Here is a 17,911-nt window from a genome sequence, read left to right on the forward strand (position 1 = left end):
GTGCAAAAGGACAGAATGCCCCTCCATCCGCCATCTATAACAGCTTCTACTCCCTTGCATGACTCCCCGCATCTGCCTCTCTGCCCTGCTGTTGCCATAGCGACCACTTGGGTACAGAATCAAAACAACTCACTGGCTTAAAGATAAATAAATAAATAAATAAATAAAATCCCACATTTTACCTTTGGATGTCATAATGGCTAAACGAACCTTTTGTTGAATAGCCTTCTTATGTTCTAATACTTAATTATTTGTATCTATGTCACAAGGATATATATATATCTATAAATCTATATCTATATAGATAGATATATTAGTTCCTTAATTTAGTGATGTTTGTGTGTTCAAAATGCACCTTACTGAAGATTTAGAAGATTTATTATTAAATGAAAGGTAATATGATAATTATTATAATTTAATATTATCATATTACCTTTTTTTACTGCATTTTTTTTTACTACATATATATGTGTGTGTATATGTGTGTGTGTGTGTGTGTGTGTGTGTGTGTGTGTGTGTGTGTGTGTGTGTGTGTGTGTGTGTGTGGTATAAAACTGGTGAATGAATCGTCTTGTTAAGATTATAGACGATCTTTGGACATGTCTTCCGTACACAATGGCATTCTTTCAGGGAACAGAGCTCTCTCTAGGACCCAGGGCGGGCACCGGGGGAAGTCCTCTGCTGCTTGCTGCTGCTGGCGGGGCAAAGCAGGCACAGCACAGGAACACACACATCCACGCGCGCGCACACGTACACAAACTTGCGCATACACACGCTCACCGAGCTCTTCTCCGACAGTAGAGAGAGAGGGAGAGCGCGAGCTCAGAGAGGAATAAACAGAGGGAGAGAGCGAGAGAGACTATAGGAACGCAGAAGCGGCTTGTGTGTGTGTGCGTGTGTGTGTGTGTAGGTACGCTTGCTCGGCGGTTAGAAACGACTGGCTGGGCGGATATGGAGGGGCTCGGGAAAAACGCTGGGAACTGACCGAGTACCGAAACGAAGAGTGAAAGAGAGAGAGAGGGAGAAGAAGGACTGACGGATAGCACGGTAGGAAGGACGGAAGGAAAGGAGGAGAGGAGGAGAGAGAAGTCTAAAAGAGGAGAGGAAGAGTGTGAAGAAGGGGCTCGTCTGGAACACAGAAGGATCCTAAGGTGACTTTACTGGGCTTTTTGTGGCATTAATGCAGGTCTGGCAGAGGTCTGTGAGTGTGTGTGTGATGATGACATGTGCTGCACGGCTCTGCACTTAAAGGGAAGTGCTCTGGAGGTACGTGTGCATGTGTGTGTGTGTGTCACTGTAAGTATGCCTATATATACAGGTGTGCATGTGTGTGTGTGTGTGTCACTGTAAGTATGCCTATATATACAGGTGTGAGTGTGTGTGTGTGTGAGAGAGAGAGAGTTATAAAGGTTGTTTTCCACAAGCTAAAAAAGGGGCCAAAGTGAGCTGAAGTGACCGCTGTAAACTGGAGTGAAGGGATCAAAAGGAGTGGATACTTTTTAAGGGAACAGTGTGATCTCATTCCAACACAAACGCACTTTTTCTTGTTCCTGGTAGGCTACTTTAAGCTAAAGGAGAGAAAAATAGGGGCAAAACACTCTCTTTAAGTCCGTTTTCCCCTTTCTTTCACTGTGTGTGTGTGTGTGCGCGCTCAGGTGTTTGGAGTGCAGCAGGTAACACATCACTTGGCGGCGGCGAAACCAAGGCTGAATGAATGTTGTTTTTCCCAAGCTTGAAGGAGGCTTGATAAGTAGTAACAGCTTCTGAAACGTGTGTGTGTGTGTCTGTGTGTGAAATAGAGAGGGAGAGAAAAAGTGTGTGTGCGTCTGTGAGCCATAGACGGCAAACAGGTTGACGGAGGCAGATCTGATCAGACGCACAGCAACAGAGGAGAGAGCATGGCACAGGCTGAGCAGCAGCACATTGGATTACACACACGCGAATACACACACACACACACACACACACAAGCTCTGTGGCCAGGAGAACAGCTGGGAGAAGTGTGTGTGTCTGAAAGCCTTTCACTTAATGCATGCATCTGCCTTTTCACATGCAGGAATGTTTGCCTTTGCATTATTGTATGTGCCACTGTGTGTGTGCACGGGTGTGTGTGTGTGTGTGTCCTACTGAATTTGTGCAAATATGCATGTGAAGGGAACAAGGGTTTTGTCGTCTCTCTCAGACAGACGGCGTGTGTCTCTACCTCCGTCACCCCCCCATTCTCAACCCGGTCTGGAGACAGGAGGTGGAGGAGGTTTGGGGAGGGGAGGAGATCAGATGACCAAGAATGAGGCAGATGAGAAGATTAATCCAGTAGCGAGAGATGAGACAGAGACGGAGGGGAAAGGAGAGGATGATGGAGATTTTAGGACAGCAGCAGGGGGAGGAGGAGGAGGAGAAATGGAAAGAAAGCAAGAGAGGATGGAGTGAAGGAGACAGGGGGGGCTGACATGCTCTCTCCAGGAGTGCTGCGAGTGCTGCTCATTCATAATTCACCTCCATGGCAAACGTTCATTCACATATTGACCCCCCATGGCTGAGCTCAATGGAGTTCTCGCCCCTCCACCTCTCACTGTCTCTCAATGGACACCCCTGTGGTGCGACGTTCAGTTAGCCCGCTTCTTTTTCACTTTGGAGACAGTTGAAGCTCTCAGACGAGGCTTATGCCGCTTTTGTCCGTTATGGCCGTTTTGACGCCTTTAGTTTTTCCAGCTGGAAGCTCTGATGGGAGATTGAACTGTGTAAATTGAATATTGAATTCAGACTCCACCCTAGACACAGATAATTGGTATGGATGGATCAGTGGGTTAGTGCTCTCAGCACAACTGTTGTTTGTCTGATTCCCTCAGCACAGCTAAAACAGCCCATAATGGATCTATAATTCATGTGTGAATGAATTGAGTAGTATGCAGTTTGAATACAGTTTTTATTGGATGTCATCTCGTGATTTATTCAACATAAACACTCAAAAAAAATGGCAGTTTTGATATTTCTCGTTGCACTGGTCAGGCTCGGAGCTACGCAGTAAGCGCTCTGGTCAGCTGTGGCTTTGAGCCACGTGTGTGTCTGAAATGCACCGTCAGAACAAAGTATACAGCAGAGGCTACAGCACATTTAGTTCTGAAAGGTAAACACTACAGAAGTGCAGCTTATCAGCAAAAGTGAGAAAAAAATGTCCTGACTTCTTAAGTTTTATAGGTGAAAAGAGGACACAGTACGAAGGTAAACTGGTGGAAAAAAACAATGGGGAAAAAAAAGTACCAGATTATAGTTAAATCAGCTGTTGTGCTGTGTGAAGATACGGCCCATATCTGGGCTCAGAGCACGGCAGTGCACAGACGACGATTGCACTGCTGCTTCCATTGTAAAGCGTTTGATTCCTGCCTGGTCAAACTAAATATGGTTACACTATTTACATTTATTGTTAGCCAGTATCCCAGTCCTCATTGTAAACCCTTGAATTTTACCATGTAGCAAAACTTTCTTCCAAAATACATTGATGCATAGACACAGGTGCAAATATAATCACTACTTTGTGTAATGGAGTACTTTTTTATTAAGAAATTTCCACTTAAAGTGGACATCTGTGGTCCGTGATCTGGTTTGTAGTAACTGGATACTATATTGAAATATTTTTGTTTCAAACTAAATATATCTGTATGCAAGAGAGAATTATGTTTTACTGTTTAGTCCACTCTGCCCTCAGTGGAGCATTGAACTCAACACAGGGGCAAACACTGCAGTTCCTCTAAATGTCCACTTGGGGCATTCCCCATAGACGCCAGTGTTAAAATGCCGAACTTAACAACTTTAAAAAGCACGTTCAGAATATGTTTTTGGTCTTTATGGTTAATTTCCTCTTCATAACTACTGTACAGAGGCGGAACCTTTTGAAGTATTATTAATGCTTAAAGTGATTAAGTATTATAAGTGCGCGGCGGATGGTTGCCACGACAAGCAAGCGTTGCCGGTAGCTGTTGGGTAAGCGCCACTTGAGCTAATATGAGTCACCACACTGGAACTTTGAAGTGAATTCAGACAATAATAATTCAGACAATTATCTGACGGTATGAGTTAGAGTCATTTTAACCATAAGGAATTCCAAGAAGTGAGTGCTCCAGTTTTGAGAAAATTAGCATTTTATGGATGCACCTTGCTAACCTAGCAGCGAAAATAGCAAAGCTGACCCTGAGATTGGCGACAGCTACAGGAGAAGCTACAGCCACCGTTTGTGTAGAGTTATACAAGTTTTATATTTCCACCTCTACACTGCTAAATCTCTGAGGCCCCTCTTGATTGTTCGCTACAGGTAGGCGCTGAAGTAAAGTGTGGTATTACAAAACAGTACAGGCCAGGGCTAGCTGAATAGCATGCTAGCTTTATTTGATATCTCTGCATATCTTGCCATAACGTCAGGACTGTTAACTAACATGCTAGTTTATGAACTGAAATTATTTTTCTCCTACTTATTTGCACTCAGAGATGAAAAATGAGCGTTTGTTTCATTAATGTTGGAATCACAGACTGTATATAAAAGATGGACATGGTTATCAAAGTACCAAACAGTCTATGAGAAAACAGCCTTCAGCTGTTCTCTGTCACCCTGTCAATGTTTTTTTTCTCAACACGTTTATGGCTTATGATTTATTTAAATCTTACTGAGTAAAACATTCAAATTTTGTGAATTATTGTCCCCGTTAGAGTCAAAAGCTGGACAAAGCAGCTGTTCTGTGTGACTGACACTCGATTATCCAGTGAGTGTCACAATCAGATCTACCTGTTGTTGTTGTTATATGTGGTATCTGGTTTCAAAAATGCTCAGGTCTGCTAACCAGTGGGTCAGTTATACAGTCTGTGCTTGTAATCCATAGTCCACCGCGAGACGCTAAAATACTGCCACTCGCTGTATTTTTTTACTTAACAGCTGCAAAGCAGCTCCAAAAATAATTGAACTTCTTAATAGCGATTTTTAAGCACCCGACAGTGCCCCGAGATTCAGTGTTGTCCCAGATGACTTCAGATCTTTTAAAACTCAGTCAGGAACTCCTGACTCTGAAAACGCTGATAGCAAGCCGGGAAAATTTTTAGCACGAGCCATTAAGCAAAAGCATCTTTAATGCCGTCGCCTCACTGGTAAATGCACCAACTGTGATGGGAAGTGTCTTTTGATTCTCTCCTGAATAAAGCACCGCCAGTTGGCAAATATGCATGACAACAAATTAAATATGTGACTTTTAGATATACCGTGAGTTTTTATTTATTTACAAGAAACAACTTGTAAACTTGAACTTGTGGCGGTGCTTTATTGATCGCAGTGAAGAAGAAAGCCGCTCCTTCTGTGTGTTTGCGGTAATCATTGTATTTCAGACACAGGAATTATTTATTAGTAAATGACTGAGCCCGCTGTGATTGATTAGGGCTGATGAACTTTGCCTTTCATGCACAGGTTCATGTTAATACAACCGGAGAGTTAAAAGACGGGCTGTAAATTGCAGTGGAAACGCAGCCGCAGAAGAATAATGCTCCTCTGTATCCCCCAGGTTATAATTGTCTTCAATAGGCCTCCTGCTGATTTGAAATGGACTCATTGTCCACAGTGCTGGGCACCTCTGCTCAATTAGCCCCTCTCTCCTTAAGTCCTGCTGAGCTATTGGCGGTCGCATCCTTAGATAGTGCACGCACATGAATGCTCACTGACACACACAAACGCGCACGCGCAGCATCGTGCATAGAAAGACGTCAGCGGGTGTAAAAATAGAGCTTATAAATAGGGGGAAAAAGTGTTTTATGTTTACAAGGGGTGATGTCATGTTTGGTGTAGATCCATAGCTGACGAATCGGAGGGCAGCTGTGGCGAGTATCGGTCTGCTCGGCTTTGGCTCTGCGATCTGGCGATTTTCTTTTTCGGTGCTTTTAAAGGAGCGGCGTTTAAGGAGTTGCAGTTTAATGTGTGTGTGTCTGCTTGTTTGTGCGTTTTCAGCGGCAGAGGCATGCACACGGTGACGCTGCTCCGGTTGCCAAGCAACACAGGAACGTGGGTGGAAGGATTTCCTGTCCTTAGGAAGCTTTGTTTATAAGTGGGGGGGCGAGCGAGTGCGCGCGTGTGCGCAGATTTCAGTGGTACGCTTGAGTGCCTGTGCGTTTTTAATGCACTCTTTGCCTCAAGTAAAAGTGCTACATAAAAGTCATCTAGGACACACACACACACACACACACACACACACACACACACACACACACACACACAGGGAAAAGGCAAAAAAGGCCCTTTTTTAGTCTGAGTTGGATTTGCGTTGCATAACTCCTCCAGCCGGTCTGTTTGCGGCACTCTGTCTCCTTCTCTTCTACCCCAACACTCTCGATATGTCACAGCCGCCACGCTCACGCCAAGCTGCCTCCCGCTGATGATGTCATCAGCATGCCTCACTTTATGTTTCCTCTCGCACATGAGATTGCAATTATGTGCCCTTCACGCGATCACAAAAAAACAAAACCCAAAAAGCCGTGCACGGCGTGCCTGTCCTGCAGGCGTCGGACCCCGCGATTACGTAATTGACATTGAGTGAATGGGATGACGTCAGCTTGGCTCTCTCTGACTCTCCTCTCTCTGGCTAGTTACAGTGATGTCATAAATGGATACAGCCATACACTGTGTGTGTGTGTGTGCTGGCATGCAGAAGCATGTGTGAAGACAAAAATGACCTCAGGAGCCATCTGATTTATATAATGACATAACTCCTCCCCCTTTGTTTTCTGTTAAAGTGAAGATACTTCACAGCTAATGGATACTTTTTGGTATTGTATGCGTCGTTCATAGACACACACACACACACACGCTGTGTTAGAGCTCGTTACAGCCCCCTGAGAGAGGCTTCTATTTGAAATGGATGCCCCAGTGTCTCGCGACGGGTAACTCCATCGCCTTGCTGCCCTCCATCTGCGACTGTCTGACCTTTGTCGATTCTCATCCCGAGATTCGCCGACGACTGCAGGCAGGCAGTGAATGAAAAGGGAAAAGAGACGGTGCTGGGTCGTCTCCACGGATACTGTACTCGCCAGTTCTTATTTTAGCAAAAGAAAACACAGCGTCACGGAGAAAGAGTGATTTTCTTTTCTTTTTTAGCGGTTGGCCTTCTTCGGCGCTCCGCAGAAATGTCTGTTTTTAGCTCTGCGTTTGAGCTACGGGGTTTTTAAGCACAGAGGAAGACTGCTCTATTTGTGTCTCGGGTTGAATAGGCCGCCTGTTGTGTTCTCCAAGTGTTGTGGTTGACGCTCTGAACATCAGCCATCTAAATCTGGATGGGAGAACTGGGAGCTTTTAACGGACCTGAGTACACACACGCAGGCGTGCGCTCAAACACACTTTGTCTTTCTGCTGTCCTCTGATAGTTTCTTCCCGTTCCAACCTCAAACCCCAAACCGTGGGGAAATCACACCGCACGGTGGCTTAAAAGTTTATGAACCGGGAAGCAAAACACACACACACACACACACAAGTAGACACACTCGTGCAGACACACAGAGAAACACAAAATATGCAGATTTTCCCCAATAAACTGATTAGCATTAGCTCAGCCCCGCTAAGGCCAAACCACAAACAGAGTACTGTACATATCCGCGCAGCAGCTTAACACTGAGCAGGACTGTTTGATACCACTGCGCAAATATACACACACAAGCAAGAAAAATACACACAAGACCATAGCAGCACAAGCAGATCATGAACGCTGTCCAAGCGAAGTCCACTTCAGCTAGTAACAGTTCGACATAGATACACAACCAAACTGATTATATACACATGCGCGCCTCCCCCCCCCCAGGAGTCTTAGGGCCTTAGTCAGCGTCTGTGTCCGTGCGTGGGCCTGTTCCCTGGCAGGGTGAGGGGAAAAAATACCTTCCCATATGATGTAAACACCAAAGTCCCTGTTTGTGTGTGTGTGTGCGCGCATGCTTTTAACACTATGTGTGTGCGTGTGTGTGACTGGCACCCTCTGAGATAGGATTCGCTCGCTGTGACAGTTTTCCAAATTATTCCACAACACAGTGCAGTTTCTTTTTAAAGATAAGTTTCTCTGCCATCTCTGCTTTGTTCCACTGCACACAGCGGAAAGGAGAAAGACGGAGTAGACAGAGGGGCTGACGTGTGACATCACTAACCAAATGAAGGCAGTGAGGTAAAAAAAAAAAGAGGAGAGGCCACTGCTTTTAACTCGATTCATAAAAATCTCTATTATTGATTTTGTGATGGTTTTAGTGCAGGCAGCACTTCGTTTTGACTAATGCCAAACAAGAGGACTTCATTATTTCTACTGTTTTATAGGAAATATAATTATTGAGTCTTCAGCAGGTCCCTTGGTTTTTGTGGGTTTTGGTTTAATAACGTGCATGACTCACACGTTAAATGTGTGTGTAGTGAAGAAAATGTCACTGGCAATTATTGCTACAGTTAACTCAACGAAGAGCTGTTAGTTAAAACGCAGCGTATCCTTTGTGGGGTTTTCATTTCAGGGCTGTCAACGAATATTCTGCATATGATAATGAATCCTGATATTTGACTGTTCGATTATGGGACGAAGCTGAAGTGAAGGCAGGTAGAAGGCAAAGGTGGAATAAAAGATGCAGGTAACACACAGATGTATAGGTGCAGATTGGAGAGGAGCGTGTAGTGAGTAACTGAGCCTCCTGTCTAGAGATGGGTACCGGCATGGCACCGGTTCTGACATAAACGGTAGTAACCAGACCGAAAAGCAGCGCACATTTCGGTGCTTTTTTTTTCCTGAGATGTCATACACTTTGAATTCTAGCCAATCATTTTACGTTTCCGAGGATAGTAGGCGGGCCCATGTACGTACGTTCTTTTAGAGCAGAGCTACAGATTAAAAATGCCCAAGATGAAGCGGTCAAAGTCTGGTTGTACTTCACAGCAAAAGATGCAAACTCAGCAGCTGCAACAAGTGCTTTAAGCTGATGCTGTGATGCTGTCAAAGGAGGTAACACCTCAAATCTGATGATGGCGACGCATAGCGGTTTTTTGAAAAGCAGAAAAATGCGCCGTATTTGATAGCTTGCTGCGAGCCTCACACCGAGCACATCTACTGCGGGTGTGGTGGTGACGGATGATGATGGCAGCAGCAGCCGTTCTTCTCTGCGTGAGTAGCTTAATGTTGTTCGTGTGTAATTTACGTTGAGTAGGCTAACCACGTTATTACATTAATGCATGTAAGGTGAACTAGCAAACACCATCATAGCTACATGCGGCTGTCTTCTTGTTTGATGGCAGATACTCCCTTCACCCTGGCCAAAAAGGCTAAAATGACCAAAGAAAAAGTGGAAAACAGTTAAACATGAGAGGTTTTTGGACAAAGTTTGTGTTTTTTCCATTGTTTAAGCACTGCTTCCAGCCAAGAGTGATATCATATATGCCCTATAGCTGCAGAAAAGGCTAACATTGTTATCTTTTTACAAAAAAACAGCTGAACATGAGAGGTTTATGGAAAAATTTTGTGTTCTTCATTCTTTAAGCACCGGTTCGAGCACTGGCACCGTTTCAAAAGTACCAGTTTGGCACCGGTATCGGATAAAACCTAAACGATACCCATCCCTACTCCTGTCATTAGTGAGTAATGTATCAGCTGGTCAACTGTAAATGATGGCAGATGCTCTTAATCCTCTGAGGACTACAAAAGTCTCGAGCCACCTTTCATTTCTTTAGATTTTGCTTTCAAGGAGCCAGACTTTCTGGTAGTTTTTTAAAGTGGTCTTGAGCAATAGTTTTCCAGGCTTTCTGAAGGTCTTTCAAAGTTTTTCCTTGGACGCTGTCTGCTGTTCAATCATTCAAGCTTAAAAAAAAGCACCTTACTCAAGAGATGAACCAGTGTTATATCTACACATAACAGACAGCTTAGCAAAGAACCAATTTGAAATTGTGTCTTTAGGCACTTTGTTACTAGCAGCCTGTCACAAAAACATATCATTTGTTCTCATTTCTTTAGCAATGGGAACACAGTTTGACAGCCACATCATAGTATTTTTGCACCAACAAGGTGATTCCCAAAGAGCTTTTAGTTGAAAATCTAGCATATCTCAGCACAGTGTTCAGTTTATCCTTAGAAATGTGAGGAAACCGGACAAGTGAAAGACAAAAGAAGAAGTGGCAGAACTAAAAAAGAAAACTGCCTACAGCAGATAAACAGCATCTGAAAGTCATGTCCTTAAGAAATAGGAACAAAGAAACCCAGCAAAGACCTGACACCGGGCCTGAGAGACGGTCCTTCGGTAGATCCATCTATTGTTCACTGAAGCCTCATCAGAAATGGTCTCTGTGGAAGGACGGCTGTCATGAAGCCGTTCTAACTGAAGGGAGAGGAGGCTAAGCTATACCAAATTACACAAGAAATGGACTGAAAATCAGTGGCAGGGCGGATGTAGTGATGACTACAAATTTGACATTTTTGGTTCAAATCATTGTCAGTATTTCTGGGGGAGGTCAGGAGAGAGTCTACAAGCATTTGTAAAATATGCTGGAGGCTGTGTATGCTTTGGGGCAGTATTTCAGCCAGTGGTGTTGGAGATCTTGTCAGAACTGATGGACTTATGAATGCAGAACAATACTGACAGATTTTGATCCACCATGCAGTCTGGAAAATGTCTGATTGGCATTGGCTTCATTTTCCAGCATAACAATGATCCCAAACACTGTCAGTGCAGAAAAGCATGGATGGGCCTCCCCGTTATTGAAGCAGTGTGGGATCATCTTGACAGAGAACAGAACAAAAGGCAGAAACATCCAAAGAAAAGCTTTAAATGTCCTTCAAGAAGCCTGCAGAACTGTTCCTGACAGTACAACACACAAACATGTATATCTGCTAATTAATGATGACTAGATTGACTCATAATAATAATAACAGAAGTCTGCTCAACAGAAAACAAAGCAGAAATATACTCATGGTCCATACCACACTGTAGGCCATATTACCTGTTTTAATTCTATTAAATTATTCCAAAAGTCTGATTCATTGACTACAATTGGTAGTGAAGCCAAGCAGACACTAATCAGCCACAGAGCCCTGTGTCGGCACATCTGTCAATCAAAATCTCTTATGAAAAAATACTCTGTAAAGAAATCAGCCAAAACTGTCACTTGTACTATTATAAGGGGCAGGGATAGCTCAGTAGGTAGAGTGGTGGCCCCATGATCCAAAGGTCGGGGGTTCAATTCCCCTGAACAGCTACCCTGAGGTACCCCTGAGCAAGGTACCGTCCCTACACACTGCTCCCCGGGCGCCCAATGGCTGCCCACTGCTTCACTGAGTGAATGGGTTAAATGCAGAGAGGAGTTTCCCCACGGGGATCAGTAAAGTACACTTACTTTCTTTCTATAAACCCAAGCTTATTGGAAATGTCTCGTTTTTGGAACCAGACTCAAGTCGCCCCTAAAACTGCAGTTTTGGGCTCTGCTGCATTTGGGCCCTTTTTTCAGTCAGTGAAGGAACGTACATAACACAACATCACATTAGAAAAGCTACACACCTAAAGGGTAGTCCTCAGGGTCAGGTGATGTTACATTTAAAAGTAACATCTAAAGAATGCTGAAACAGTATTCTGTTACTTTGTAATGCTACATACTGAGAAAAGTAACCAAGACTTCATGTGTTACCAGAAATTATTACATTGTAGCTTCTCATCCAGCAGCTAACTAACAACAAGCTTGTGAATTTCCCTCGCAATGATAGCGTTAGCTGAGCTGAAAGCTAGCTAGCTGAAAGCTAGCTAGCTGTTCAGAAGACGCCACACTGGAGTGGTTCTCCTTACCCCTGGTGCTGTGGAGCTGCTGAGTTTAGTTAATAAAATAATTCAAATACTAATGATTTACCCCAACACAGTGCATCAGTTACAACAGAGAATTAAGAGATTTTCAGAAAAAAGTAGTAGAAGAACATGAGAAGTCACATCATGGTAACTCTTAGTAGTAAACACTGGTCAAGCACTACATTTACACTTCCCATAATGCAGCATGGAAAACACTGGTGTCTGCGTTTTTAACCCTGAGCTTGCAATGATGACTGAACAAAACTTCTAGTTGTCAAGCCTACAGCAATCGTGATGACATCATTAGTAGTTACTTTTTTCAGCCACAGATGACATTATAAAACTGCTGTCTCTGCACGAGTGCACCATGTTTGCTAGCTGCTACCCCGGGGGCAGTTTGTCATTTACATTTCGACGAACGAGACAAATCTGTCAAATGTACTATTTAGGCGTATTCCCAGCTAAAAGTCGAGCCTCTGCAGAAGCAGATTTTGCAGCTCACCGATTCTGTTTTGAAGCGTCACCGTGCACAAAGGGAACAAGGCGGAGAGGACGGGAGCCTCGTTCCTGTGATAACCTATAAAGAATTCAGCACACAGATGGGCTGAGCTACCTGCAGTCCTGATGAAACACACTTTTTTTTTAAGTTTGAGTCAAAGTCACTTTCCCTTTGCTGTACTCGTGTTAGTGTTTGGTAGCTGCTCGCAGGGATTTGCTGTACGGAAAGCCGTAAGGGACGCAAGTCATCGAGGGACGTCGCTCAGTCACGAAACACGGGAATCGTACCTTAAAGCTCGTTTTCAGACAAGCGGAGGGGACAGGTGTCACTTGAACTCGAACAGCAGGAGCAGAAAAACTCTTAAACCACTGATGTTTGTGTTCCTCTTTAGTGGCAAACTAACAAGCTGGTGTTCTGCTAACTTTACACTTTGTTTCCACCGTGGAGCGCTTACAGTGGCACAAGATTTATTATGGTCTGTCGTGAGGCACATTCAACACATTTCTCCTCAAACACTGAGTGAGTGGGAGAGAGAGCGAGCCAGGTGCAAAACAATCATCACCTGTCATCATATTCATTATAACCACATTCAGATGTGGTCAGGGGCACGCTGGGAGGGGGGCGGCGGGTTGGTGGAAGGCCATCGCACTGCAAATTATATGTGCCGTAGGTTTGTTGCTAAGCGACTTTGTCACAATACCCCTGTGACCTTCCGACCCTGCCAAGCCTGGTGTTACTGTCCCCGTCTCACACTTGCATGTGCGTGCGCGCGCGTGTGTTATCCGAGACGGTGGTGAGACTGCCGCATAGCAACCGAGAACAGCTGTGATTTCTCTGTGGTTCGGACGAGCGCGTGCGTGCAGATTTGTTGTGCATTTGCAAGAAGCTGCCGTCACTGTTCATCTATGCGCACACCCACTACAGCATAATATGGCACGCTGTCACTTCCACAGCGTGATAACGGCAGAGACTCAATCAGCCAAAATGCCCCCCAACACACACACACACACTCGCTCAACCCTGTTGTCAAATTGCAGCTGAAAATAGAGAGCGGAGGGAGCGATGGAGCAGTCATTTCCCTGAAGATCCATTCATGTAAAATACTGTTATTCAAACCTCCCTCCCCCTTATTCAATAGTCTTATTCATCTCTCTCCTGACTGTAACACCAAACAGGCCTCGTCTGCTGCTTCCCAGCGTCAGCCTTTGCGCCTGTGCACGCACGAGCGGGCGCCTGTGCGTTGTCCTCAGCTCTTCTCCAATAAGAGGAATGTCCTTGGCCTGTCCGACCCTCGCTGCTCCCGCTGAGCCCTCCGTCAAACACCTAAGGCGGGCTCTCCCGTGCTGCTCCAGCCAATCGGGTACCCTGGCAGTTAATGACATCAGTTAGCGGAGGATCTTTAGGACTGGCCCCTCGAGGTGATTCGTCGGGGCGCGAGTGCTCTTATTGTTATGATGATTAAGTGTTATATGAAGGGCTATCAGAGGAGAGCCCCTTAATGAAAGTGGAGCGCAGAGAGCAGAGAGCAGAGGCAGCAGCGGCGCCGGTGTTGGTAGCGGCGTAGAAAGCTACAGCAAAGAATTGAGCTAGAAATAGAGTAACGTTGGAGGGAGAGAGGTGGGGACAAAAGAGAGGAGAGTTTTAAGGTGGAAGACGGAGAGATACTGTGAGAGAGAGCGAGAGGGAATGTTGGGCTGAATATTTAACAGCTGTGTCCAGACTTGCTGACTCCGGGTGTTCATGATCTGAATGTACCATGAGAGGTAGACAGTGCGCACAGGAAACCGCTGTAAAAGAGCGAAAGGGGAAGAAGGAGAGGAAGAGAGAACAAGTGCACGTATGTGCAAACGCATCCAAATGTGCACGGTTTTGCCTTTGTGTAATTTGTATTCATCCGTGGAGCCTTGCAGGAATGCGAGCATGCGTGTGTGCGAGTGTGAACGCTGGAGATTCCCTGGCTGCTCGGTGAAAGCGTGGAACGCCCTGCCTCGCAGGAAAATTCCATCCCACGCTGTTGTAAATCATCAGGCTGGCATGTCCAACGTATTTTGTCATTTTCCTAATGTGCACTTGTCATTTGCTTTTCTTTGTCGTGCCCCCCCTCACAACAAAGTCTTTTACTACATTTCCCAGAAAGCCTCCTGACTCTCCAACTTCCTCTCTCTTTTTGACAAACAAGAATGTGCTTGAAACTTGTTGATCTTGTAGAGTTCCATCAGGATTTCGTAGTCGAGAAATCTGGAGTTCTGCCACTTTACTGAAGACCGCTACAAACTGAAGACCTTTGTAAAGACACTGCTTACTGAAAAAAGTGGGACCAACACCCTTTATCTTGTTATATTGTTATTTCTCTGTGGCTCAGTAGAACTATATTAATGTGAAGTTATGTTAAATTGGACTTATTATATTTTCGTTCTGCTTGAGTAGACACCAGAGCTTTGTGTCTGAGATGGACGTGTTGGTGGCACCTGATACATCATCCAAGCCAAGGGTGGAAAAATGCTGCCTGGAGCAGAGCATTCAGAGTTTATTTGTGTATACTAACCTCATCATTTGAGTGTATATGTATTACAGAAGATAAAGGACAGCATAATAGGCCAATTTCTAAATATCCAACACTAGAATTGAACTGGACCGGTTTGCTTTGCATGTTTAAGGGTTTTATCTGGACAGTTTTCAACACTTCTAAAGTGCCACACACCCGAGTACTTTTTCTCAGGTGCACTGATTACTGAAATTACCTTTTTGACTCACCTTTCTGCCAACGCATTCAAAGTTGCAGTCTTACGAGCCGAACAGCAACTATCACTGCTACTGTTACAGAAGTAGTATGCTTTTTTTCTCTATTACATTTCCATCTGCATTTTGTGTAACTTTCTCACTTTTCAAGGCTGAAACAGAGAATAGTTGTGAAGCATTTGAATGCTTTCATGTAGAGATGCATAACGCATGCATTTGCTTCTTGTAGATGTGCTAAGGAACACAGCTGCATAGACACATGACCCCTTTAGATGAGGCTAAAGTGAACATAAGGTCATCAGCACACTGTCAGAGGTCTTAATACTGAGCCCATTCTGTCAGTTGGGTGCAATCAGTCTGTATGCCGGATGCACTGACAAGGTAAAAGTCTTGAAAACAATTTGATGACGAGGTGCAAAATGTGAGTGGTGTGCAGCAATTATTAAAGTGCTGCTGATATGCTGAATGACTCAAGTTGGCCATATTTCAGTCCAGCTCAGGCACAATCCAGGCTGATCAGCTGATGACTTTCCTTATATCTCTCTACACATCCAGTTGACAAATCTGTTTAAGTTGCCTGCCTAGAGTTCCTACCCTCTTCAACCCGCTTTGCAACCCACCCCAGCTCCTCCTTTAATGCCTGTCATAGATGCTCTGTTCTGTGCTGAGGCCTCGCTGCCACTCTCAGGCTTTCCATGTTTGCACTCGAAAGGCTGGGGAGGGTTGTATACCAGAGACGTGCAGCCAAATATATATAACCGCAGATGAAAATAATCTTTTTGACTACAGTGGTCCTTACTGAAATGAATGCACGTATTAGATTGCAGCACGAGTAGCCATTTTTTAGGGTGAGGGATAAAGTCACATAAGATTCTGTAAAGCCCCGTCATAGAGTGCAAACGGGTGTAGAGGTTTGGGATTTGATGAGCCATCAAAGTCACGGCTACACTCCTCCCGGATCGTGTTACCTCGTCTCCGCAGTTCCTGTGCACAACCACGCAGCCCCTCGAGCCTGCGTAAGCCTCTGAGCGGGTACCTCGGTCGTCTTCAGGCTTAACGTCGGGCAGCAAACAGATGGACCCTTCTCAGTTTATTCAACAAACTCCACTATCACTCGCATTCATTTGGCACTTGACAGATGGAAACTTCCGACTTGGGTTCACGAACTGAAAGCATGAAAGAGAGGGTTTCAGATACCTCCTGAAGCGATACAGAGAAAGTCAAGACTTACAGTTGCTGCACTGGGGCTAATTCAGTTTGTGCCGAGGAAGAAGAGGCCCGGTAAAGCACAAGGTTTCCCTCACTTTCCTGTAAAAACCTCTGAGCCTTCATCACATATTTTGCACTGGCAGAGAGAATGTCAGCGCACACCCCCACCCTCCCCCTCCCACACATCACCCCTGGCTAAAGGAATGTAGTGGAAAACGAGGGACTCGAGATAGAAGATCAGAGGCCTTAATATGAACCACATTGTGTGTTGTTCTCCTATTTCCCATCTCCTGTGTTCTCCGCATCAGGAGCGAAACAGCCTTTGATGAATATCTACAAAGAGATTTGAGACTTATAAAGAGCGGCAATTTAGCCAGGTATGTTATCTTAAGCCTGGTAATTTGGGAATTCAATTCACTCATCGGGGGGAGCCTGCGGCGTTTATCGGGCTGACTCGCATCAGCGCCGTGCATTGAAATAGAGGATCTGGGGTCTATCCAGTCAATAACTGACCGCATCTCAAAACGCAGGTTATCGCATCGCTTATACCCACAATCCCCTCCCACTCTCGTGCGCGTGTGCGAGAGTGGGAGTGCACTGTAACCGTGGATCAGGACCTGCCTTTCCCCTGAGTTACACATCTAATCACAGCAGCATCATCCCTCATCCCTAATTCTGTTGGCAGGGCCTGTCAAACAGCATACGCTGAAAGACGAGGTGACTTTGAGATGCTGCTAATGACCCTAGGATATAACTCCCCTCTGTCTTTTACTCCCGCTCTCTCTTTCTTCCTCGTCCACTCCTGTCTTTAGTACTCGCGGTCATGCTCATTCTTTTTCACTGCCTCTCTCTGAATCTGCAGATTAGAAAACACAACCCAGAGCAGGGTGAGTGGAAACAGGGAGTCATGCCTATTTTTTTGTATTTAGTATGTGGAAACACTGCAGAGCCAAGTCTTTAAGGGTCAACGCGAAGATGAACTTCTGTTCAAATGTTATTCCACCTTTGTTTAAAGCGGGCAGCCCCGCAGATTAAAAACCTCCTCCATCACGAGAGGCCAAGCAAGACCCAGCATCTGCACACACACTCTCGAAGCCTCAGACAGAAAAACACACCCCAAAAAAGCAAAAAGCAATCCTAGCCGAGTCCTGACTACTTTATAAGCACTCCAGTAGACAACACTTCATCGTCAAACCAGCGGGCTCGTTGCCAAACCTATTTAAATCTTGACTGAACAAAGCAAAGGCAGCTTCTTATTGTGTCTGCCACAAGAACCTTCATTAACCGTGTAAACTCAGCAAGTGAGCTTCAGATAATTTCACAGCCTGTTCCATGAAGAGGGAGACGAGCACATACAGGCACTCGTGCCTAATTTGGTTTTGAGAGAGACGACGAAAACAAATCACGGGACTGTAAAAAGACTTAACTGCCACATCGAGAGGATTCCCATATGTTTATATAAAAAACGGCAGGTGGATGGGGTGAAGACGGGGTGGTGGTACCGATGAGCAACAGAGACGGTATGTGGATAGAAAACAATCTAATCTAGTGTTTGCATGAAAGTGAAAAACTTTTTCTCTGTCAGCAAAAAGATTTTTTTAAAAACCCTCATGACCCAAATTCAGCTTTTGTCCTTTTAAAACCACTCACTCCGTT

The 17,911-nt window shown here is 44.9% G+C and overlaps 1 protein-coding gene across 1 annotated transcript in view; it reads left to right on the forward strand.

The window, feature by feature from the left end:
* The first annotated feature begins 714 nt into the window (after positions 1 to 714).
* Positions 715 to 17,911, forward strand: part of ches1 (checkpoint suppressor 1) — a 68,789-nt gene continuing 51,592 nt past the window's right edge. The window contains exon 1 of the mRNA XM_087851929.1: positions 715 to 1,151. The gene's annotated coding sequence lies outside the window, so the exon portion shown is untranslated. The remainder of the gene's footprint in view (positions 1,152 to 17,911) is intronic.

This window comes from Neolamprologus brichardi, chromosome 15 (genome assembly GCF_056152115.1).
Source record: "Neolamprologus brichardi isolate AB-2024 chromosome 15, ASM5615211v1, whole genome shotgun sequence".
NCBI classification, from domain to species: domain Eukaryota; kingdom Metazoa; phylum Chordata; class Actinopteri; order Cichliformes; family Cichlidae; genus Neolamprologus; species Neolamprologus brichardi.